The sequence below is a fragment of the Columba livia genome, chromosome 10, assembly GCF_036013475.1.
Source record: "Columba livia isolate bColLiv1 breed racing homer chromosome 10, bColLiv1.pat.W.v2, whole genome shotgun sequence".
Classification (NCBI taxonomy): Eukaryota; Metazoa; Chordata; class Aves; order Columbiformes; family Columbidae; genus Columba; species Columba livia.
In genome coordinates, this window is record NC_088611.1 from 2,305,517 (window position 1) to 2,329,145 (window position 23,629).

At 48.4% G+C, this 23,629-nt stretch overlaps 1 protein-coding gene across 3 annotated transcripts in view; it reads left to right on the forward strand.

The window, feature by feature from the left end:
- Positions 1-7,451: 7,451 nt before the first annotated feature.
- The window catches only part of FBLN2 (fibulin 2), a 107,018-nt gene continuing 90,840 nt past the window's right edge, over positions 7,452-23,629 (forward strand). Inside the window, exon 1 of one of the 3 annotated variants that reach the window (XM_065074896.1) lies at positions 7,452-7,659. The gene's annotated coding sequence lies outside the window, so the exon portion shown is untranslated. Of the gene's footprint in view, positions 7,660-14,340; positions 14,753-14,893; positions 15,249-23,629 lie in introns of those variants that run through there. The other 2 variants (XM_065074899.1, XM_065074894.1) reach the window with 2 other exon arrangements.

Sequence of the window (23,629 nt, forward strand, 5' to 3'; positions counted from 1 at the left end):
GACATCTGTGCGTGCCAGGGAGGAGGTGACACCCCAGGCCCAGCAGCACCAGCAAGTGACACCTCTTATTCAGTCTGAGCTGATAGGAGTAGCTGACCAGAGACTTGCTTCTGCCTTTTTATCACTTTCCAAAACCTCCATCCACTGATTTCTGCAAACCCAACTGACCCTGTGAAGAAATGCTCAGAATTCTGTGTTGCCTTCCGGAGCTCAATACAAGTTGGTTTCTGAGCATCCCCCCGGTTTCCACGGGACTGCTCGGCCGGGGTCAGACACAAACTCCTGCTGACTCCAGCCCCCCAGCTCTGACCATGGGGCCTCTGGCTTGGAAGATGCAGCAGCAGGAGGGAGCAAGGAGCAGGACAGGTTGGATAAGCCACGTAATCCCCAGGCCCCGGGGACATTCCTTCTGCAGCAGAGCGAGTTGTGCTGTAAAAATTTATCAGCTTCACTTGCTCTTGCATACAGAAGACTTTATTTTGAAGAGTGCAGGGTTTTTTTCTGTTATAATGGAATTATTGTAGATATTCCTGCTGGCTATATGCAGGAGTTTGAAAGGAAACAATATATCTGCTTTTGAAAGCTGATGGTTCTTTGTCATGGAACTCATTTCTTGAAACAAAAACAGTTTTCAGTTTAATCATTCTCATGTGTTATTTCTCTGTATTATGCAAAGTAGTTCTTTAGAGAAATTATGCTCTTGTGTATAATGTAAAAGGTCGACTTTAAATAAGAAGATATTTTTGGCAGACTACAAGATGGAATGTGACAAGGTGAGCTCTGGGGAGTTACTGCTTTGGGAAGCAGAGCGAGGGCAGGTGAGGCAAAACCCGCCTGTCCTTGCAGTGCCCCCGCTGGACCCCAGCGGCTCAGGGAGCTTTGGGACAAACCCCCCATCACTGCAACCTGCCGCACATTTAAAACTTGTCAGCATTGGTGGAACGACAGAAAGATAAAGTGGGAGGCTTCTGTCTGACACTCAAAGAGGGGGAAGGCTGTTCAACACTCAACAAGCAAGGAAATCAATTGCTGTCTTTTTCAACAATTTTCTCGTCTCTAGCGTGTCACAGAATCACAGAATCTCAGAATGTCAGGGATTGGAAGGGACCTCAAAAGACCATCTAGTTCAATCCCTCTGCCAGAGCAGGAACACCCAGATGAGCTTTAAAGTTGTTACCACCATGGGGACTCGGCATGAAGAGCAGCAAAGTGTGACCCGACATCAGGCACCCGGGGCTGCGGGAAGGAGCTGGATCCTGCAGCAGCCAGGGAGAGGGGGGAGGAGAAATGCAACCAGCAATGGAAGCAGTAATGTAAACTGTACATGAGGGAGGTCAAAACCACTTTATTATTTTTATCAGTTGGTTTAGAGTGAAAAATGAGATGTGCTCGGAGTGTTTTTGCAAATATCTAGCAGGTCTGTGGTTGTGAACTGCTGGGCTTGAAGCAGCACTGATCCTTGGTAAGTGGTAAATTATGTATTTCCAAGACATGTGCACTCAGCTTAGAGATTTAAATGGCTGTTCTGGTCTTTCCTTAGCAAAGACAGCAGTTTCATTTTTCTCAGTAGCTTTTCCAAGGAGCACTCCTGCCTTTCCCATTTGACATTATTCAGGTTAAAGGCACAGTCCTCTTGAACTCTCCCAGGGGATTAGGTAACCTCTAGATATTTCTAAGGAAAACACAGGTGCCTGGGGGCTCCGAGTCTTGAGGCAGCTTCAGGACACTCTTCCAGCCATCTCTGATGGCCTTTGCTTTCCAAAGCCTCTGCTTGGCAGAAAGGTACCACGTCTTACCTGAAAAGAGGGAAACCAAGATGATCATCGCCTCAAGTTTTCTTGGGTATTTAGCCAGGATCAAAGAGTTACGATCAGGTCAGCTATGATGTGGACAATTTTGAACATAAACGTGGTTCACCTGCCTCGCCCCCACAACACACTCAAAAGGTAAGAACTGCCAGCAAGGATGAAGAAAATAAATAAACCCACCGTCAAGCTAATGAGGCTCATCTGCTTGTGCAGTCAAATAAAAGTGAGCTAAACGTAGCGAAGAGCCAAAAAGCAGATGAATGAACCACAACAGACACTCTGAAATTATGTTTAAAATGCAAATATTCATATTTCTCACACTTTTTTTCCCTTATGTAAATCACATCTAAATAAGGCATCTGGTAGAAGAGAACACCTTTTTTGCCTTCAAGCTTGTACTCGAATGAAGCAAACCCAGCTTGAGAGAATACCCACAGGCTGCTGCAATTGCTGGAGCCTGCAGAGAGTTGGTGAGTCACAAACAGGACTCGCCACTGCCATGGAACCTGAGTCTGAAAGTCATTTCTATTCAAATCTGCAGAAATTAATCTGAGATTATTTTTTTTTTTCCTAAAAAAATCAAGCCACACAATTTTCTCCTGGGATGAAACTGCAAATGCCGGGTTTGGGGAATCCAGAAATAGTTGGAGTCAGAAAGCACTTTAATACCAGAAAAATTATCTTCTTTCTTCTGTTCTGTTCCTGTGTTACTTATACAGAAGAAGAAGAAAAGAGAAACAAACTGCCAGCTTTTATGAGCTCGATATTACTTCCAGGAAAGGTGTATCTATGGGAAGAACTTCCTTCCTTTGCTCAAGGTTTGGGCCGCTGGCTGCTACGTGCGCGCTCTGCCAGCTGCTGCTGTCACTGACGTCTAGTGCTTTGTGGGTCTGACAGATCAGCCCATCTTTCTCCACTAGTGACGTCATTTAATTGGGCAAATTATGTCTCAAAAGTCGTGCTGGCAGAGAGCTTGCTGCCCTCTAAAGAAAGTGTGCCAAAATTCTTTTTCCCCTTGAAAGTGCCACTTTAACTTGATGGAGCTACCAACTTGTTGTGTGTGGGATGGGCCTGACCTCCTGCCTGCTGAGACACGAGGACAGAGCTCATGGGGGTGTTGTCGTGTGCACCCCTGGGTGCTGATGTTTGTGAGCAAGAGTGATGTGGGCAAACTGTGAATTTGTGGGCGATTCAAGGGGAGAGCGGGGAAGGGGCTCCGTGCGGTGGCGGCTGCTTGGGCTGAGGAGCAGGGCGCTTGGTCAGTGCTGGATTCGCATGCTTGTGTGACAGCTGCTGCCCTCCCCGTGACACCAGGGGCTGCACTGGGGACTAGCACGGGCTCAGCATTGGGTAGACTTCTTGTGATACACTTTATGTATCATGAAATGTAATAATATACCCAGCATATATTGCATGCTCAGGTCATAAGGGTACGTGGTGACAATAAGTACTGTTCAGTTCAATGGCAGCCCAATGTTTTTTCTGATCTGCTTTTCTTTTCATATCTATATCTTTGCCTTTTGCTGATACTGTTATTTTTCTGACCTCCCTTTCAGGCAGCAGAAAGAAGAAATACGCCCTGTTCCTGGTTACCCACCTTCTCTGATTTCCCCCTCCGTGGGTAGGACACATTGCAATAACTCATCGGGGCAGCGCTCTGCTTGGCACCACTGGATTAAACACAAGCGTTCCTTCGCCCAGCCACAGCAATCTGTCTAGTCAGGGTGTTAAACTGTCCTTACAGCACCCATGGAACGCCCTGGAAAATGCAGGAATGCCACAGCTTCTCTTGCTGCTGCCACAGAAATCCATATCAGCTTGGCTTCATTTTAGACTATCTTCCCAAAAAACAAAAAGCTGTGAATATTCATCACACTTGGTTTGATTGCCACTGCCCTCTCAGACGGAAAGCTTCAACATGCTTGCAGAAAGGACACTTTACCAGCCTGGGCTGTGCGTACCCACTTGATGTCCAGCAGCAAAAGATGGGAATGTTTGGAAAAGACACTTATGGGTTTTAACGCAACATAGATTTTCACAAGACACAGTTTAACCGGTAGATCAATGTTTATACTATTTTTCTCTGCACCTTGAAGTGGGAAGGTAGAGCTTAAAAACTATGAAATAATGAGAACTGAGCCCAGAATGGAGAAAGCCAGTGTAGATGTACTAGAGCTATGGCAGTTTACACTGGCTAAGGATTTGGCTTCTGTGAGTTCTCTGATTACACAAGTTTGTTGTTGTGGGTTTGGGTTTGTTTTGGTTTTATCTCCAGGTCTGCTGTTATGGGATTTCACTGCATTGCAACATCTCCAGCGAGCGGCCTGTCAAAGACCTGCTGACAAAGGTTTTCTTGTGGTTCATGTTCCTCTGTAACATCACTGAAATACAACCCAGCATTTGTGACTACAGAGGGTGCCCCAAGTGCAATGACAGTGCCGGTGATGTGACACTCCTCCAGCTGAAGTGTGACACTACCCTGTGCTGGCATCAGCTGACAGACTATTACAAGCCACTAATGACAATTTCCTTCCCTCATATCAAATTGTAAATGCATTACTAGATCACAGAAGTACCTCATACCTTGCTTAGCTGATGCAAGGAAATCATTCTCCTCCAGATTACCTGAATTACAGTGGGAGTGCCATTCCGGATTCACCAGGACTAAAACAAAGGCTTCTTTTATGATCCAAAATTCAGGACAATAGCTGTATTCTCCTGTTTCTTCTCTGAACCAAAAAGGTTCAGTTTGGCAGATCCTATTAACCACCCTCATGAAGTGCACCATATGTTTTAGTCTTTTTTAATTACTGTAGCCTTTACAATCTCAGCTAAATGTCACACTTAGTGCTTTGTTTCACAATTAAATCTCTCCTTTGGGTAGATCTTAACATCTCTTTTTCTCATCATCTGTGAAGTGTAAAGGAGAACTGCAAATTTACATTATTATAGGCAAACAACAGTTTTGTTTGCTAAACAATCTTTAAACTATTATTATATCAAGATGTGTTTTATTACATGCTGTGTTGATGCCACATAACAACAATGTAGGAGATAAAAGACACTCTCTCCTTCAGCAGTGCCCTCCATAAGCCAAAGCATTGGTTTATTACTTGAAGATAAAGGCCTACACAAAATAAAAAGACAGTATCAGCTCAGGCCTCCACATGTTTTTAAGATCCCAGTACTAAAGGCTGAGGATGAATTTACATCTCGAGCAGACTTTTGGTAACTGCTGCAGAACTTGAGTCTTTTCAATCTCTCCCACTCCCCAAACCCACACATGCTTTCCACAAAGTGCTTGGCATAGAGATATGTCTCATTAAAAAAAAAAATCATTTCTTAAATAACAGAAAACTTAAATTTAGCCTTTCTGAGCCTCATGCAGGGGCTGTTGAAGTTCTGCTGGAAAACTGGTAGCTGTGAGGAATGCCGGGGTGCAGGGATGGAAACGTGAGTGCCTCCGCCGCGGGGTTTGGCTCCGGAGGTCTCCGCGCTGTCCCCAGCACTGATCAAGCATCGCAGCTCCCCGCAGGATACACGAGGGCTGGGACGCACCTCGTGTGCTCCGGCTCGGTGAAATTCAGCAGCGGGGTGACAGCTGCCCATGGCGGGAGGCGCAGGCTGGGGTGCCGGCCATGGGGTTGGCTTCGTCCGAAATCCTGGGGAGCTGCAGCTCCTCTTGTCACAAACATCATGAGCTTCTCTGTTTACAGCAATAATTTCCAACTATCTTGGTCTGTGCCGTTTTCTGTAGGTAACACTTAAGAGGAAAGTCTGTTATCTCCTGTTTCTAGGTGACTGGTGCTTCCTCTTTGCTACAGAAGCTATTAGCATGGCAGCCTTAGGAAAAATACATTTATTTCTGATTTAAATAGAGATGACCAGAAACAAAAAACGAAACCACCTTCCTCCTCCTCATCTCCTGGCTGTCACAGGGCTGTTTATAACACTTTTTCCTCACAGCAGTGTGGTATTTTCACCGTTAACTCTGCACCCTGAGGGCCGTGGCCTCCGGAAGGGCTGTGCCCTGGAGCCCCCCAGCCTCACCATGGACACCCAAGATGAGGAGAAACAAGGAAAAGGGAGGTTTTTGTGTGGAAACCATAAGAAGTGAAAGGCATTGCGCTGCTCCAAAGGTGTCTGAAAGCAGAGCAGGGGTGAGCGCCGGGAGGAGCGCAGGGCTGCCCGGCCTCTGCAGCTACGCTCCTCGATTCTGCCTTTGTTATTTTATACAGCAGGTGTTTGCAACTCATTTGTATTGGGAGACTGTCCCCGTTTGTCTCTTTTTGTCTGGTCTGAAGCTCTTCTCCTGTGGCCAGAGGCTCTGTGGCTGTGGGCAGACACTCCTCAGGACACCATGAGCTATGCTCCCACATTTTCCCTCATTCATTAGTCCTTGCTCTGTCCCACAAGCCAAGGCATGTTTCGGTGGGCACCCTTGCTCCCACAGCCTTGCTCCCGTGTGTTGGGAGGCAAGGAGGAGCCCGGTTTGGGCAGAGCAGGGGTGCTGGGGGCAGGGGCAGCGGCGGCACCACGGGTGCTCGGGCAGGGCAGCCCTGGGGCTCCATGGCCTGGCCTGTCTGATGGGGCCTTTGGCGGCCACACAGTCACCTCTCTTCCTCCTAACGCTTCTGTTAAAATCAGGGAAAAATTGGATCCTCCTTCATTTTGCGGTGGCAAGGGTCCAGATTTTACCTCATTCATGGTGATCAATATGGAAAGGGTGAGTGTCAGGAGGATGGACCCAGGCTCTTCTCGGTGACACCAGTGATAGGACAAGGGGCAATGGGTGCAAACTGGAACACAGGAGGTTCCACTGAAAGATGAGAAGAAACTTGTTCCTGGTGAGGGTGGCAGAGCCTGGCCCAGGCTGCCCAGGGAGGTTGTGGAGTCTCCTTCTGTGCAGACATTCCAACCCGCCTGGACACCTTCCTGTGTAACCTCATCTGGGTGTTCCTGCTCCATGGGGGGATTGCACTGGATGAGCTTTCCAGGTCCCTTCCAACCCCTGACATTCTGGGATTGTGTGATTTTCCCCTCTCCCCCTCCCCTGTGCCAGCTGCCTCTATTCAGAAAAGCCCGGGTGAGCAGGTAGCACGGGGCAGTGTGTTCTTTCTGAGGAGCAGCTCCCACAGCGCTTTGGCAATCCAAGTTTACAGATCTCACTTAACATTACAAAACCCCCACAGTCTTCTCTCTGTGACCCTTTCTTTTCCCTGCAGAGGCTCATCATGGCTTACACTGCAGACCACCAGAGTGGGGTCTGTGGGCAGCTGAGGATCCGCCCATCGCTGCCTGAAAACTTTGTCAGAGCAACACTTCCCCAGAACTGTAACATGTTGGAAAACAGACCATGCTGCTGCAGGTCAGACCCTCACTGTAGAGGTGTTTTATTCTATTTTTTTCCCCTTTCTGGTGGTTATAAAACTAGCAGGCCACATTTTCCATTCTCTCTGGCATTGTTAAGGAGAAACACGGACCTAAGGATATCCCTAAACAGTTTACATCTGTGTTCTGAATCTTGAAGAAAACACCCAGCCAAATTTCAGGAGAGAAACTGGAGACAGCTGTGAAAGGGGTGTTGCTGCTGTCTGTTTTATAGGGTCATCTATTCCCTTCAGTAGTAACAGGAGAACCACATCCAAGGCAATCATGAGTTGGCCTTTCAGTATGAACTAACTAGAGTTACACAGTATTACAGTCTCGTTACTCTGCTACACAGCAGCATCCATAAATTCAGCAAAGAAGTACGTGGATGCCTATTGCATGGATCCAGCTCAGAAGCCGCAGTTTCAGCTAAGGTGGAAAAAAGCAAAAGGAAACATCTCGGTTGGATTTTCCAGAGCAGGTAACAGCGGGACTACTTTCTAACTTTCAACCGAGATGATTTTGTGTGAACTAGGTTTATTTGTGCAGGATGACATCTCCAAATAGTCCCTGTGGGGCTCATGAGATGGTTTTGCTAAGAACTTGGCTGGCTGTGTGTCTGTGCTGCCCAACAACAGGGATGTTTTGCTTCACTAGATGATAACTTTCACATGTTGTTAGAGATCCATCATGGTACAAGTCAGTACTAACTGGCTCACATGGCCTTCAGCTTTCCAAGACTTAATCATCAGGTCTCTAGGCTGTTTCAAGTTTTTATTAGCTCCACACCTTATCCGATTTGGGAAACCTCTAATATGAGGCCTTGTTCCTGGCTGGAGGAGAGAGATGGTCTGCCAGCGCTTGGTGACAGTCTCCCATTTCCCTACAGCCGTCAAAACACGATTTTGATCTTTTCTTTGGATCATTTGTATTATAAAGCAAGCAAGGAAATCAGTAGTGACAACTGCATACTAAATACCAGTAGGTTAGTTTCTAACCCAAGTGGTTTATTTTAACATAAGGCTAGTTTTCTGTGGGAGGAGGCAATGCCTTTACCTTTTTTTTGGGGGGTGGGGGGGGGGAGGGGGCAGAAATTGAAACTTAGTATTCTGCTCGGATGCTTTAATGATAATGGCTTGTAATGGCTACTAGAAGTTGCCACGGCAAGGAATTGCCTGTCGTGCTCCTTCAGAATAGCAGACAGCATCAAACAGCAGCTTGCATGTGGTGTAACTTTGTGACATCTGGGGAAATAGCCACTCGGGTGGTTTATTTGCATAGTAGGTATTTATTACCGATGCAGGATGTTGCAGGGCTCAGACCCTGCATTCTTGGCCTCAATGCAAACATTTTTATTTGAGCCATCACCAGAGGAAAACAACAATCTGTGTCAAGTAATTGTAAGGGTTTATGTAAGGATTTATCTTTGTCAAAGGGGACCATGCTGTACCTCCTAAATGTGCACCAATAACCCACACGCATTGGCAGCAGGTCTCTGCTGTGCGGGCTGAGCCAGAAAGCCCCCGTCAGCAGTGGTTGTCTCTGCCTTGGTCTTGAGTGTCACTGTGGCTGGGGTTACACCAGGCTCCTCACAAAAAATTCAGGTGCTGCTTAGAACAGGCTCCTGGGTGCGAGTCCCACGCGAGGACTTGGTATCTGGAGCACATGAGACAAAGCAACAGCCTCGGTTAGCGAGGTGATGTGCGGCGCTGCTGGGATTTGAGATCCTGCTGGAGAGCAAAGAACTGTGGAAGGCTTAAACACTGTTTCCTCCTGCATTTGTGAGCACTATAGATGAGACAGAGGTGGTCTTATTTATGATTCTAGCAGTTTTGAAGGGCCATATGTTTCTGGCAGTTTTCTGGTAACTTGGTGAGTGGGTAAAGGCAGCGGGCAACTCCAGACAGCAAAGCAGAAACTTGGGAAATGCAGGCATGTCAGATGGAAATCATACCTCGCTTCAGGGATGAAGACACAATCTTCCCATTTTGGGTTGGTAATGGAATTTGTGATGGGGATGACGAGCTCGCCATTGCAATCTAGATGGGAATATGCAGGCCCAGAATGAAACCTTTACAAAATTAATTTATAGGTTGGGAGGGAAAGAAGGGGATCCCACATAGGCTGGTACGTGTGGAAAGTACACAGAACTACTGTTGTGGACATGGGAGCAAACCCCAGATTTTACAAGAGCAGGAGTATGAGTGCACAAGAGCAGAGCTGTCTGTGCCGTGGTGAGCACACACACACATCATTTTGGGGAGTTCTGTGGCGCAGACAGAGTGCACGTGGGCAAAAGTTCCAGCAGCGGTGGCTCCTTCTGGTAGCTACAGGATGCTGCAGCACGAGATGGATATGTGCTCGTGTTGGAAAAGAAATGAAAGAACTATTAATTACAAGGTGACCATACAGATATGAGCCACCCCACTGCTGTGAGCAGAAATATTTCCACAAAGGGAAAGGCTCCTGGTAGAAGAAAATGAGCAGGTAAAATTGAGCAGTTGGGAGATATGTAAATTGAATATCTAAGCACAGGAATGATGGGAGATATAATTGACTTCAGGTTAAAAGCCTAGCAAGTCCTCGCTTGCACCAAAAGGGCAAGGGATTAAAAAAAGAGCTGACACAAACTTAAGGGAGAGCTCAAAGTCACCGCCGCCACCCTGCCTGGGGCTGGCTGCCTGTCCCCACAGACTCTCCCGTTTCATCCCTTCTCTTCCCCGACTACAGCTGTGGCACACTGGAGTGGCTCTTCACAAGAACAGCCACGCAGAGCATGTGCAGCTTCTCGGGGCACTTCAGCCCTGCTCACGGCCCGGCTGCCGGGCTCCCCTTGCCTCCTTTCTTCAGACCGCCTGCTCTCCCGCATCCCACCAGCAAGGCCGGGTGCAGTGCTGACAGATCTCCGCACCCACAGAGAACCCGCTGACGTTAGCAGAGCTGTCTGTGGGTGCAAAAACCCACATAAAAAGAGCCCACACAGGAAGAGCCCGTGGGCTCTGGGTCCTAGTTGGCAACCTTGAGTATTTGTGATGTTCTGCTGAAATGACATTTCAATACTGCTATTCTTTCTAAATTAAGAGCATGTTTCAGAATCGTAATGTGAAGCATTACTCGGGGGGGAGCTTGACATGATGCAGCACGTTGGCGGTCATTCTTATCTTGGATATTTATTTTGGTTTGTTTACAACCTGCACGCAATTTGCTGCAGCACATCGAAGAGGATTTGAACAGTCTGTGTTAGTCAGCTTATCCACCATGAAAAGAGCTAGAGCTTCATCTGGCTTTTGAAAACTTTCAAGGTCAACACCGAACACTTTCAAAGAAGAAAACAATAAACAGAAACTTGTTGCTTCAGTTGCATCCTCAACTTCCGCACTCTGAAGATGTTGAGGTAGAGAGGGGCTGTGAGAGAAACTGGGAGATGCCAACAGGGGTGACTGGGGACAAACACAACCCCTCCTGCTCACTGCACATCTGCATGGATGTCAGATTTGAGCTACATCTGCATAATTGGAAATAAGTCCAAACTAAAGTGTGTCTGATGCGATCACCTGGGGTTTCTTGGGAACTTTATGTGTGACAAAAATGAAGGTAGCAAGCCCTGGAAGAGGGCATGTTGTGCCTGTTCCTACAGCTATGGGGTAAAGGAAGAGCTTGCCTTGGTGGAGGATTTGTCTCATAGCATTTGCAGTCAGAAAGTGCATCAAGGAGGTGACATTTGCTGGCACCGAAGTGCCGATTTCTGAGAGCCCTGCTTTCTGTTGTGTACTGTTGATGGTGAAAAGGTTTGAGGAATCGTTTCAAATTGGGCTCCAAGATAGAGATTCATGCCATTTGTCTCGAGGAGCACTTTGATCTTAGATATGGGCACATTTCTCAGACACTTGCAGCACAATGTTGGAATCTGAAAGAATACCTTATCAAACGCTGCTGTCTCGGTTTGTCAGTACATTAAATTAACAGCAAGTTGCTGTCGGGCACACGTTTTATGCTTTACTCCATTTCACACATATGACTGTATTTCCTCCAAGGGCATTGAATGGGTATGGCAGAGCACTGAATTTGACCACATACCTGCAGAAAAACTGGCTGATGGTGAAAAAAGGGTGATGCTGTTTCCCCCCTAAACTGTCCAGGCAGGTAATTCTCACACTGCATTCATCCAGCACCTCAGGAATCTTCTCTTGTAAGCTGTTTCTTTAACTTTCCACTGTTAAGAGTTCAACTGTGCAGATCACAGCAGATCTTTGCGAGTCCTAGCGATCAGAAATCTCCAGAACAGTATGATCGCCACTGGGTTCAGAGCAGACATCCATTGTAATTGATTTGTTTTAATTGGGCTAGTCTATAAATTGTTAACTTTATCTCTCATTTGAAGTGTTTTAAGATATTGACTCTACAGCATTTCGAAGCAGCAACGTCTGCTAAAAGCTTTTCCTGGGTGAGCTGTATGTTTCTTATATTTCTTGACCGTCCTCTGCGCTAAAAGGCGTGTTGGTGGAATGGCCTGACTTTGGCCAAGTAAGCATTGTTTTCTGTCTCCGTGTGACATCTTCCCAAATTCTGGAAAACTGTGGTTGGATGAGGCCATGTGAGAAAATATTTTAGTCTGAGTCTGCCCACACTTGACAATTGTTCAGCTCTGCTCTGTGGTTATTCAGCCAGAGTAGCACTGCTTTAAAGTGGGAATGCTGTAGCCATGTGGAGGAGAGAGTCACGGAAGAGATGTGGCAAAAGAGTTTCTAGAATTTACAGTAGCAGAAAAAGAGGGGTACTGGCCTGCAATTAGGAAATTGTTGCTTAGGAAACACTAGAGAGGGTTTTGTTTCTTTGTTTGTTTTTTAATGTTAGCTCTGGAATTCTAAAATGCCACATCTTTTCTCCCCTGATTTGGTTGTTCTTTGGGGCTTTTATTTGGAAAAGCTCCAGTAGTTTGTGAGCCACGCTCTCCAGGGTTAACTGCACCATGTCCAGAGGCCTCTCCATGTCCAGGTCTCCTGCCTGCCTCTTGAAGGAGGCAGCGCTACCCCCCTGCCCTTTGGTGCCCAGTGCAGAGTTTCACGAGTGGTGAGGGTTCAAAAAAGGGCTGAATCAAAGTCCAAAATAAAGGGGTTTTTCTCCTCCTTAAGTCAGATTTCCAAAGAGTTAGCTTTGTGTTCCAAAGACAGTCCCTGAGTGGGTAAGTGCTAATCCCACCCGTGATGATAGCTGCTCTGGATCTCTGAGTGGATTCACACGACCTGTCTAATCCTTTCAGTCCCCATACAATGCTTTTTTTTGGTCAGTTTTCTTTCATTCAGAAATGGTGGCTATTTCCATTTAGTCTCTCTTCATGAAATCCTGGATGGATTAGTTCTTCAGTGCCACTTGAAGTCAGAGCAAACTATTTCAAGTGATTTTATGATGTTAAAAATATTACTCTGCTTCTGAGCTGTATTTTTACTTAAGCAAATTGAGTGCAAGCAGTACCCGAGGACAGGCCGCTGTCGTAGAACTCCAGTTTTCGGTGCAGGTTTAGGACTCCTGGGTGTCTCCAGGTGAGCGGTGGTGTGGTGAGGCGCAGCAGGGCTGAGCTGGCATGTTCTTCACGGCTGTTTTGCTCTGCTGTGCCCAGGAGTTTGTCCTCTCCAGTAAGGTCCTCTGGGGCCATGTTGTGTCTGTTATTGCTGGTTCACACTGATGTGCGGAGGGATGAACTGGTTCGTCCTACTGGTGTGTCAGGCGATCATTGCAGAGCAGGATGGAGTCCGCTCCCTGTGTCACAGTGATCCACCCTGGCCATGCCATTGCCCTCCTTCAGCTCCATCCTCAGTGCTGGACACAAGACTGAGACCTTGTGCACTATTTTCCACCTCCTACCTCTCCCCTCCTAAAGGAGCCCCAACAAATGGCTGGGGTTGTGTTCCTCCTGAAGCTTCCCCATTGCTGTACATTCAGCTCTGGGCATTGCAAGGGCATTGGAAAAGCTGTTGAACAAGTGGTGAGAAGGATTTTTAACTTGTCTTTACTGGGTCTGGTTATTGGGATCTCCTGCTGCCTCAGTGTTGGTTATGCTGTTGGAGCAAAAATGGCGATAACAGTGAATGGGTGTTTCAGGGAGAGGAAACCTAATGCAGAAGATCTAACATAGTCAGGGGTACAGCTTGCACCCCCTTCTTAGATCCGGGAAGGATTTGTGTGCCTGGAAGCTTCTAAAATATTTCTGTGTGCATCAATCAGTCTGAGCGATTTTACCCCACCTACACGCTTTGCCTTGCTGAGGCCATCACGGCTTTAACAACAAGAACTGCTGGAATGATTTTGGGAGTCTCCTGTAACTCCTGTTTTAGTTTTATCATAGTCCTGGGGTTGGCTCCGTTGGTCTCTCCTGGTCCTCCTCAATCATCGGTGACTCCAGCCGTGGGGTGTGCAGCTGGCAGGCCTGAGCTCGCTCCTAGCTCAGCCTCAAAGCTGGTGCAAAGCCCAGATGAAGCGTTACCGCTGGCTCTGCTGCTTCCGTCTGCTCACAGCGCAGCTGGGTGACAGCAAGTGGCACTCATGGGCTGTCACCAGATGATTTAAGGAGATGTTAGTGCAGCAGTGCTCACATCACATCTTCACAGAGGTAGAGAGAAATCTGAGTCCTCTGCTCCTTCTATGTTTTCTTTTTTCCTTGAGATGAAATTCAAGACTGTGTAGGATCATTTTTGGAGGGTTGTTTCCTCACAAAGTAAATAGCATTCTTCTCTCTGGCTAAAGTTACACAATAATTTTGTATAGTTGGTCTAGCCCTGAGGGTATCCAGCAGCGATGGGCAGCAAACCCCCTCCCCACGCACACTGCAACATCACGCAATGAGACAGTCCCACTTTCCCAGGCTTTGGCTGTGTCAGAGACAGGATACCGCAGTGTTCAGAAATGGAAATTCTTACACTGCTGTGTTTCCTTAATTGTACACACATTTTGTCTGCGCACATTTCAAACTTGCCTGTGAATGGGAGCTGCTGAGGGCCATGTTTCTGCAGCCCTTCCCATGCAGGCTCGGGCAGAGCCGTCTTCTGCTGATGGCTTTGGGGGCATCAAACAGGACGAGGAGCGAGGCCAAGGCATCCGGGGGTGTTTGGTCGGTCCCTTCCATAACTAAATGCCCGAGAAGACAGAGGAGCTCAGCAGTGTGACAACGCCCAGCTTGTGGGGCTTGTTGCAGGGGTTCAGGGCTGCAGCCAGGCTGAGGGCTGGGAACGGCTTGTGCTGAGGGGGCAGAAACGCCAGGGGGGAGCTGAGCCCAGCGCCCCAAAGGGAGGTCCCAGAGCTGCCCATCCAGGGTGGGACAGGGTCCCTGACCAAGCCAGGGTGCTGGAGCCAGCCTGGCACTGGGGAGCAGACACCCTGCCTTGTTCTGGAGACCCTCTGAGGGATGTTTGCTTGATGACACAGAGCTGCAGTGACTTTGTTCTTCCCAGGGATTTCTTCTAATTTATACCAGGATGGGTTTCTATAAACAGTCTCTATTGTCATATAAATACAACTGGACCCTCTTGATGTAAAGATTTAGATTCTCAATCACCAAATGCATGGTGGCTTACAGTGAGGTAAGTTTGGCGCCGCTTCAATCTCGGTGAGCAGCAGTGGGAGGAAAACAGAATTAGAAGCACTTCTTAGCACGATTTCGAAGTCACCTTTGATTGACTGACCGGGCTTAACCTGGGCAGCCCCGGGCGGTGGGGCCCCTCTGCCCCACGGCGGGTGCGGGGCTCGGCTTTCACCCCCCGCTTTTTTTTTGGCCTTGTTTTTGTTTTGTTTTCAATGGGAAGCCCCAGGACCGGGGCTGCAGCCCGTTCTCCTCCCCGTGTGCCTTCTCACTCAGCCGCTCTCAGTGCGCAGCGTGTCCAGCCCCGCTCCCCGGGCCGCTGCTGCCCGCGGTGCGGAGCGGAGCGCGGAGCGGCCGCAGCCCCAGGGCCGGCTCAGCCAAACCCCCCGCCGCCGGTCAGCCCCGCCGCAGCTTTCCGGCCCCTCCCCCTGGCTCCCGGGGTCCCCTCGCCCCTTCCCCGCGGAGCGGAGCGGAGCAGCGCGGCGCGGAGCGGCCCGGTAAGTGCAGCGGAGCGGCGGGCAGCGCGGGCGCGGAGCAGCCCCATCCCCGGAGCCGGCCCCGCGGAGCCCAGCGCTGGGTCCCGGAGCGCTCGGCAGTGCCGGCTGCAGCCCCTCGGTGCGGGGACACGAGCCGGAGCCCTTTCCCGGCTACCGGCACGAATTCGCAAATGCGTCCTTACGCCGTTTCTCTTCCTCGCGTTCTTTTTTTTTTTTTTTTTTATTGTTGGTCTGAAAGTGGCAAATTGTCAAAGAAAAAAGTTTCTGTAGATGTGTCAGAGCTGTTGCTTTATTGAAAACAACTCCCCGGGTGGAGGCGAGAGCAGCCTGCGGTTTGGTGGGAGTGTTTGCAAATCAAATGTCATTTGGAGGTGGGGGGAAATCTGGCAAAATTGTTCCATAACCGCGTTCTCCAAGTTGTGCTGGCTCGCTCGCCTCGTTGTGAGCTTAACGAAAACCAACGGGAAGTTTGAAGAGGAGAAAATACACGGAATCACTAGGAGAAAATACACGGGATCGCTAGAAGTGCTTTCTGCTCCTTGGATTCCTGGAGGGAGCAGGGGGGCTGTCTCAGGGATGTTTGGGGGACTGGTCTTGCCAGGTCAGTGGAGAAATCCAGCCCCCGGCAGCAGAATTGCTCATGGTGTGTTCAGGGCTTGAGCGAGCGCCAGCTTGTCCTCTGCCCCACGCCTCCCATCACCTTATCTCTTCCTCCTGTCACTCAGAGGCTTATGCTGGAGCCTGTCCGTCTGTCTGGCCGGAGCTGAGCCACCCGTGGGGAGCCAGGCCGGGGCCGGTGGGGTGGGTGTGTGGTCTGTGCCACCTGCAGGAACGTTCTCAGAGCTTCCTGGCACTGAGTTTTTTCTTCAAGCCTTTGGTACTGAAGGAAAATACGTTATTGTTGCTGAGTTGTGTTAGTACTGAGTTTTGTTTCTTTGCACCCGTGGGTGACGAGTAGGGGGGTGGTACTTGAGAGTGTGTCTGTCCCTGTGGTTTTCTAACCAACAATCGGCACCTAAATTCTCTTGTTTCCCACTCATGCGACACCCTTGTTTTAGGCATCCTTGTCCTTGCAGTTGCAGAGGGAGGCTATGGGCACATCCCATAAATGCGGCTTTACTTATAACTTGGTTACTGTCAGTTAACAACAAAACCTACAGCTTATGATGTACAGTTAATGGATGAGAACTGTCTGAGAAAGGTACAGCTTTCTAGGCATAAAACACCCTTATTAGTGGGATGGATGAAACTAGTTTTAATAGGAAAGTTTTTCCCCTAATGGTAGAATGGGGCCTAGAGAGGCCAAAAAAGGGTCTTTTAACTGTTCCTTCTCCCAAATGGAGTCTGCTGGACCTTCAGAATCACTTGGAAGACAGTTACACCAGCACTAATAGGGCTTGTGTTGGCGTAAAACTATCATCCAAAAATCACACCCTTAATTGGCATTGCTGCGTTGGCAAACCTTTCCCAGCACTGCCGCCTTCTTGAACAGCCAAATTATTTTAACTGTACCCCTGGATTCTGTCTCACAGGCAAGGCTCTGAGCAGGGGTTACTGAATTCAGGGTGGTGGGTGGACCTTTATCTTCTCCAGTAAATACAAGAACCCAATGGCAATGCAGCAGAGGCCTCAGTCCCGGCAGCTCCTCAGGGATCCTGCTGCTCTGAGCACACCGCAGTGAGCTGCTTTGCAAGCCATACGGTGGTCATAGGTAAACGCTGCTTTGCAGTGTATTTAAATAGAAGGAAGAATGTTTGTCTTTTAATCCAAATAGGTTTCTGTGATTGGAGCAATCTCTCACTCTTTTTCTTCAGCAGATCCATCCACTTTGACACTTTTTCAGTTGCATTAAGTGATGACGTGGCATTAGAGACTTCTAAATTTATCTGATCTGCCTGCAGCTGGAAGAAGCTGTCTTTCTCCGGTTTTGTGCACCGAGCCATAGGTGTAGCTTTTCGGGGATGATGATGGGCAGCAAATCCCATGGTGCTGGGTGGTATTAAAGGTGAAATTCCAGTGCCATCGTCACCACCTTCTGTCCCGCTCAGGCACACAGCGTGAGAGAGCAACAACAACCCACGCAGCTGAGGTGGGTGAGCATGGCTGGGATCACCTGGCCCCTGGAAACGGCCCGTGAGTCTGCCCAGGGGTGCTGCGGAGTGTAGTTTGACTCCTCCATGTGCGCAGGATGGAGCCCACCAGACACCGCAGGCCGGGCTTTAGCTCGGCTGGTAGGTTGCTGTAGAGCAGCAGCATGGTGGGGAAATGGCATCTTCTCAACCGCTGGCTCTCTGGTGGGCGTTGAGCCCAGTTATTACGCTTTTTGGAACTCTTTTGTTTTGCTGGACAGTTCCTCCACAACAGGAGGGATGGTGCTGGAGCATTTCCACGCTGCCAGAGCCACTCCAGCCCTGTGCATGTCCATTCCTCTGGATTTGCAGGAGCACAGAGTACTTACATCCCCTCTCCAGGCTGTGACTTGCTTTCACTCCATGTTAAAAATTACGCTTTTTATGCCTTTTGTGTGTGTGTGTGTTGGAACCTCCAAGGGCTCCTATGGCTGTCCTTGCTGTGGTGTCTGGTATCTGCCCTCAGTTCTCAAAGCCTGTGTGGGGACTGTTGGCTATGGAGGTACCGTGGCTGTTCTTCCTTGTCATCCTTGTGCCCGTAGGTTTTGCATCCCGTGTAAACCAAACCAAGCCTGCTGCCAGCCGTGCCTTTCACAGCTGCGCCTTGCCTTTATTCTGGGAGATGACGTATGTTTACAATGTTGGTCTCCTCTTTCAAGCTGTTCTTCAGAAATTTTTCCATGCCTGGGAATTTCTTCCCCTAGTTTGTGGGCAAGAGGTGGGATATAACTGCTTCTGGCAAATCCGGAAGCGTCCCTTAAATTATGCAGGTATTTTTGTGGTTACTGAAATACTTACAGTGGACACATGCTTTCCTACAGCTGCCTTCTGGCTTTTCAGCATCATGCCCTGAAGAAACCAGCCCGCTATGACTGGGCCACCAGTTCTGGCATCTTCCGTGCGCCTTCCCTGGCCTCGGGGGGACCGTGATCCCACGTGGTTGCACCATCCCACTGGGGGCTCCTCTTCTTCCTCCCCATCCCAGGGCTGGACTGTTCTGAGCTGTTTCTTTTCTGAGCTGTATGCAGATCCCGAGTGGCACAAAGAACCTTGACTCCTGGTTATTCTGCCTCTTATCTCCTCTTAGATGGACCAACAGCCCATATGTTTAGAATAAGGCTCTGATCTAGTGATATAGTCTCATGCATTCACTTTTGTTCAGCTTTTCCCCTCATTCTCTTGCATTAGAAATTTGCGTTTCCTTCCAGCTCGTTGGCATAACATTAACCTTCCTTCTTGCTGGAAGTGACGTGTTGCCTTTAATAACAGCGGCCTGGATTTGATATCCCAAGAGGACCTTTTCTGATTACATGTTCATATAGATTAAGAGCTGAAAGAAAGAGACTTCTGAAAGGGGCTTTCCAAAAGGTGGTTTGTTTTCTCCTGTTTGCGTTATTTTAGCCTCTTTGTGAGAAATCAAGCTGTTGAAACAAACATATATCCTGCTTAGATATAAAGAAATTGCAGCTCACTCGTGGCCTGGATCCACTCTTTCTTCTGCTGAACGTGATTAGAGCAAGACCAAACCCTTTGAGTTACCTTTTCATTCTTGTGTGTTACAAACCTAATATATTATTAGTGAAAATTAAGCTGTGTTAATTACATTGCCTGGTCTGCTTTACATTCCGGTCTGACTTGTTCGCTAATGAACTCTGTGGATCAAGTCCAAAGTGAGGGAGAAGTTTGAGCACTGTCACCGATCCACGCATGCAGCTTGCCCCGACGTCATTGTCCAGATGTGACCCCTGGGCTCCCCGCGTCGGGGCAGCCGTGGCAGTAAACGTTTGACCGGGAGATGTCAGTGACTTTTATTGCCGGGTGCGCTGGAGCCTGTGGCTTTCCTCAGTGTGGTCTCGATTTTATGAATGAAGACAGGCAAGGGCGGCCGAGCCGTCCAAACCCCTGCCAGAAATCCGGTGTTGGAGAGCCGTGGGTGGAGAGGGGAGCGTGAGAAGCGCCTCTGCGCCGGTCCCACCGCCGTGCAGCTGCTGTCCATGGGCAGCCCTGCGCCTGCTGCGGGGGGTCTGGGCTCCGGGGACCCTGGAGAGGGAAAAGTCACGAGGAAGGACGTCACACACTCCTTTTCATGAAATGAAGGCTTAAAAAGTGTCCCTTCTCACCTCACAGACTCGTTCCTGCCTGTTGTAGGGATGTTTTTGTTTTTTGTTTTTTTTTGATCCCTGGCATGAGATTTCTTTTAGTTCAGTTCTGTTTTGTACTCTGGGCTCTATTCAGTCAACAGACCTTGGAAACAAAGAGATCACTTTTTCCTGTGTCCGCAAAACCTTTTAGTAAGTGCTAACCCCTTACACCTGTACATGTACAGTCAAAGAAGGATCCTAGCATGGTTTTGTCTAGACTTGTGATGGAGGGAGAGAGAGAAAGCAATTCCTGGGGCATGGATACATGACTTCTTGGAAGCAGAAAATACAACCAGCAAAGATTATATCCCCAGCCGAGCTGGCAGAAGGGGTTTTATAGGTGTTCGTAACCTACCGCACTGCAGTGTCAGCCAGGTTAGCTCAAACCACCTTTGTTTTTGACTAAAATTTGCTGAGTCTGCCTGAGCACAGTGAATGTTCTCTCTGTCCCTCCTGCCAGATGTGCGGTGGGAGACTACCAGCCAGCTGCTGGGCCTCGGCCAAGCCCTGCTGAAACCCCGGCCATGTGTCCCCCGGCCCGCGCTTAAATCAGACCTGAGCCATTTATCCAGCATCGACTTCAGCACGTTTGTCAGATGGAATCAGCTTAAGATGTGCCCCTCACACTCATGTTTGTGGTGTCCTGAGTCATTTCAGCCTGGCATCTGTCCCCAGCTCATAGCTTGGGTCCCATTAGCAGTTCTTTCTGGGGAATTTCGCAGGTCACTGGTGCTCTGCAGTGGCCATCAGGAGTGGGACCAGCTGAACTCCTTCAGGGTCTGTGCGGTTCACACTGAACAGCTATTTTTCTTTCACCTGGATTTGTAAACTGTGGGATTGTCCTGTGAAGGGACAGCAGTTGGACTCAATGACCCTTGTGGGTCCCCTCCAACTCAGGACATTCTATGATTTAGGATGACACTGGGTATGCATGCATGGACAGGTTGAGAGGGTGCCCGTGAGATTTGAATTCCCATTTAAATGAAAAGGCAATTTGTTGTGGGTGTTTCTGTGACCATCCCATTTGAAGTGTTTTATAGAAACAACCTCTAGGACTTCAGCTTTTCTGAACTGTGCATGAGGCTTTGGAGGCCAGAATACTTTAAAAAAAAGAAAAAGAAGATGGAAGCCAGAAACACTGTTTTGTTGGTGTCATGAATCTTTAGACAGGAGAGAGACAGAATACATGTAAAACTGAAGTGTTTTGTAGCCTGAAACCTTTTCACAGGAGAGCGCTGCTTTAAATATATGGCTGGAATGGAAAAAAAATCACTTCTGTAAATGATGATTTTTTTTTTTTTTTTTTAAGAACTAAACCCAACTGTTTAGAAATGATTAATTATTGTAACATGTGAGCGCTGTAAAGTTTCATCTATCCACAGTAGTATTTCACATGATTTAAAGTTGTTTGCTCAAAGTTTGCTTTTACCATGTCATTAAGTCATGGATTTGTTCCAGCTGTCCTCCACAAATGTATCACTTGTGATGGATTTTGCATGGGAACAGGCTGCAAGATTTTAATTTGGATACCAAAGCCCTTTTTTTTAAAGAAAAGAAAAAATAATATAGTTTTGCTTTGCAGAATGTATTACTGGCTTCTAATGGAGCTGGCAGAGAAGATGCCAGACCTGTTCACAACCTCCTGTTGCTGTCACAACCTCCCGTCGCTGTCACTGCCTCTTGGCAGGAGGTCGCAGTCCTCCTCTCTGCTGGCTGTGTAGCTCCTATGAGCACTTCTTAGTTTGCTTTAGGCAAAATCAAGTGGATTATCTCAGGCCGCTAATTAGGCTGCTGAAGAGAATCCAGCTGGCTTGCGGGTTTGTCTCGTTCTCCTCCCGCGGTGGCTGGGGGGACGGTGCGAGGCGGCTGCAGCAGCCGATGGGCGCTGGGCTGGTGGCGGGTGTCAGGATGGGCAGCTGGAGGGGGCACAGGCACCACGGCCTCACCAACAGCCCCATGGAGTCATTACAAAGGAGAATGTTGTTATTACTGAGCTGCTGAGGCTTGCCCAGTGGCTTTACCAGGTCTGTTGAGGCTTATTTTTGCTTATTCAATTTTCATAACCAGAACACTTAGCATATAGTACTTTCCTCCTTCAAACTAATCTGCCTCATGCATGGAGCTCTGTCTTGTAATCAGCACAACATACTGTCTGGTGATCTTGAACAACTGGGTATGATTAATGTATAAAACTTGGACGGCCACATGGAGAGGATACAATCTGATTCTGTACAGAACGGATTGATTTGGGGGATTACCCCTCAGCTCTGAATCGGTAACTGGTGTAAATGGATCTGCCCAGTAGGAAGAACTGCAGCATGCTTTGAAGCGTTAGTTCGCCTGCAGAGCAAAGCCAGGACACAGTCTGCTTTCTGCTGTGCCGTTTGGTTCCTGGCATGGCTGCTCGCACATGCAGAAGGATGCGTCCTGTGGAAAGTGCTTGTAATCATTTGTGTTTTTATCTAAAATGCAGACATCAATAGCAAGAGCGCGTGATAAGCAATCTCTCTTCATTTTTATTAACATTTTTGCATTCTTCTCGAAGTGTTGACATAGTACACTATACCCTGGGGTGTTGCAAATGTCTGGATATTTAGGATGTGTAAAAGAACAAGAACATGTAATAATGTCTCTTCAGTCTGGGCAAACGGGTTAACTTGAGTGCATTGCTTTTATTGCTACAGTTAAATAAAATGAACTAAGATTCTAGTAATAGGAGACTCACTTGTATATGCTATTTACCAAAACCTCTCTTCCTGTAAAGAGTGAAAAATATATGAGCACTTATGATCTTTATCATGAAGATGAAACACCTCTAGACTGGACATTACATGCATTTAATTCTAAATCTTGGTGGCATTTCTGTAGTCTGTGGTTGCTTGTCTCTGAGGCTGGAAGTCACAGTGCTGGGCACTGCGGTACTATCACCAGTATTATTCAATATATTCACCAATGACTTGGATGGGGGAATAGAGTGACTGTCAGCAAGTTTGCTGATGGCACCAAGCTGGGAGGAGTGGCTGACACTGGAAGCTGTGCTGCCATCAGAGACCTGGGCAGGCTGAGAGCTGGGTGGGGAAAAATGTAATGAAATAGAACAAGGGCAAGTGTAGAGTCTTGAATCTGGGCAGGAACAACCCCAGGTTCCAGTGTAAGTTGGGGAAGAACCTATTAAAGAGCAGCATAGGAGAGAGGGACCTGGGGGACCTGGGGACAGCAGGGTGACCATGAGCCAGCACTGGGCCCTTGTGGCCAGGAAGCCAATGGTACCCGGGGTGGGTTAGAAGGGGGTGGTCAGTAGGTCAGAGAGGTTCTCCTGCCCCTCTGCTCTGCCCTGGGGAGACCACACCTGGAATATTGTGTCCAGCTGTGGTCCCTCAGTTCCAGCAGGACAGGGAACTGCTGGAGAGAGTCCAGCGCAGCCACCAAGATGCTGAAGGGAGTGGAGCATCTCCCGTGTGAGGAAAGGCTGAGGGAGCTGGGGCTCTGGAGCTGGACAAGAGGAGACTGAGGGGGGACTCATTCCTGGGGATCAATATGGAAAGGGGGAGTGTCAGGAGGATGGAGCCAGGCTCTTCTGGTGACAACCAGTGACAGGACAAGGGGCAGTGGGTGCAAACTGGAACACAGGAGGTTCCACTTAAATACAGGAAGAAACTTGTTCCTGGTGAGGGTGGCAGAGCCTGGCCCAGGCTGCCGAGGGGGTTGTGGAGTCTCCTGTGAAGACATTCAAACCGCCTGGACACCTTCCTGTGTAACCTCATCTGGGTGTTCCTGCTCCATGGGGGATTGCACTGGATGAGCTTTCCAGGGCCCTTCCAACCCCTGACATTCTGGAATTCTGTGATCACACGCAACTGCAGCTTCAGGCGTTGCCACCATTGTGAAATACCTTTGCACTAGAAAAAAAACAAAAAACCAATACTAAAATAATCAGTGAAGGGTGTCCAGCAAGCATGTGTGTGATTTATTTAGTCTCCACTGGGTTTAAAATGAAATGTTTCCATTTGCTTTTAGGCCTGCTTTTCTAAAGCCCATCTGAAGAGACTAAATAATATCTGCCACCAGCAGCGTCCTGATCTTGGGGACGTCAGTGTGGGTAACGGGGTAG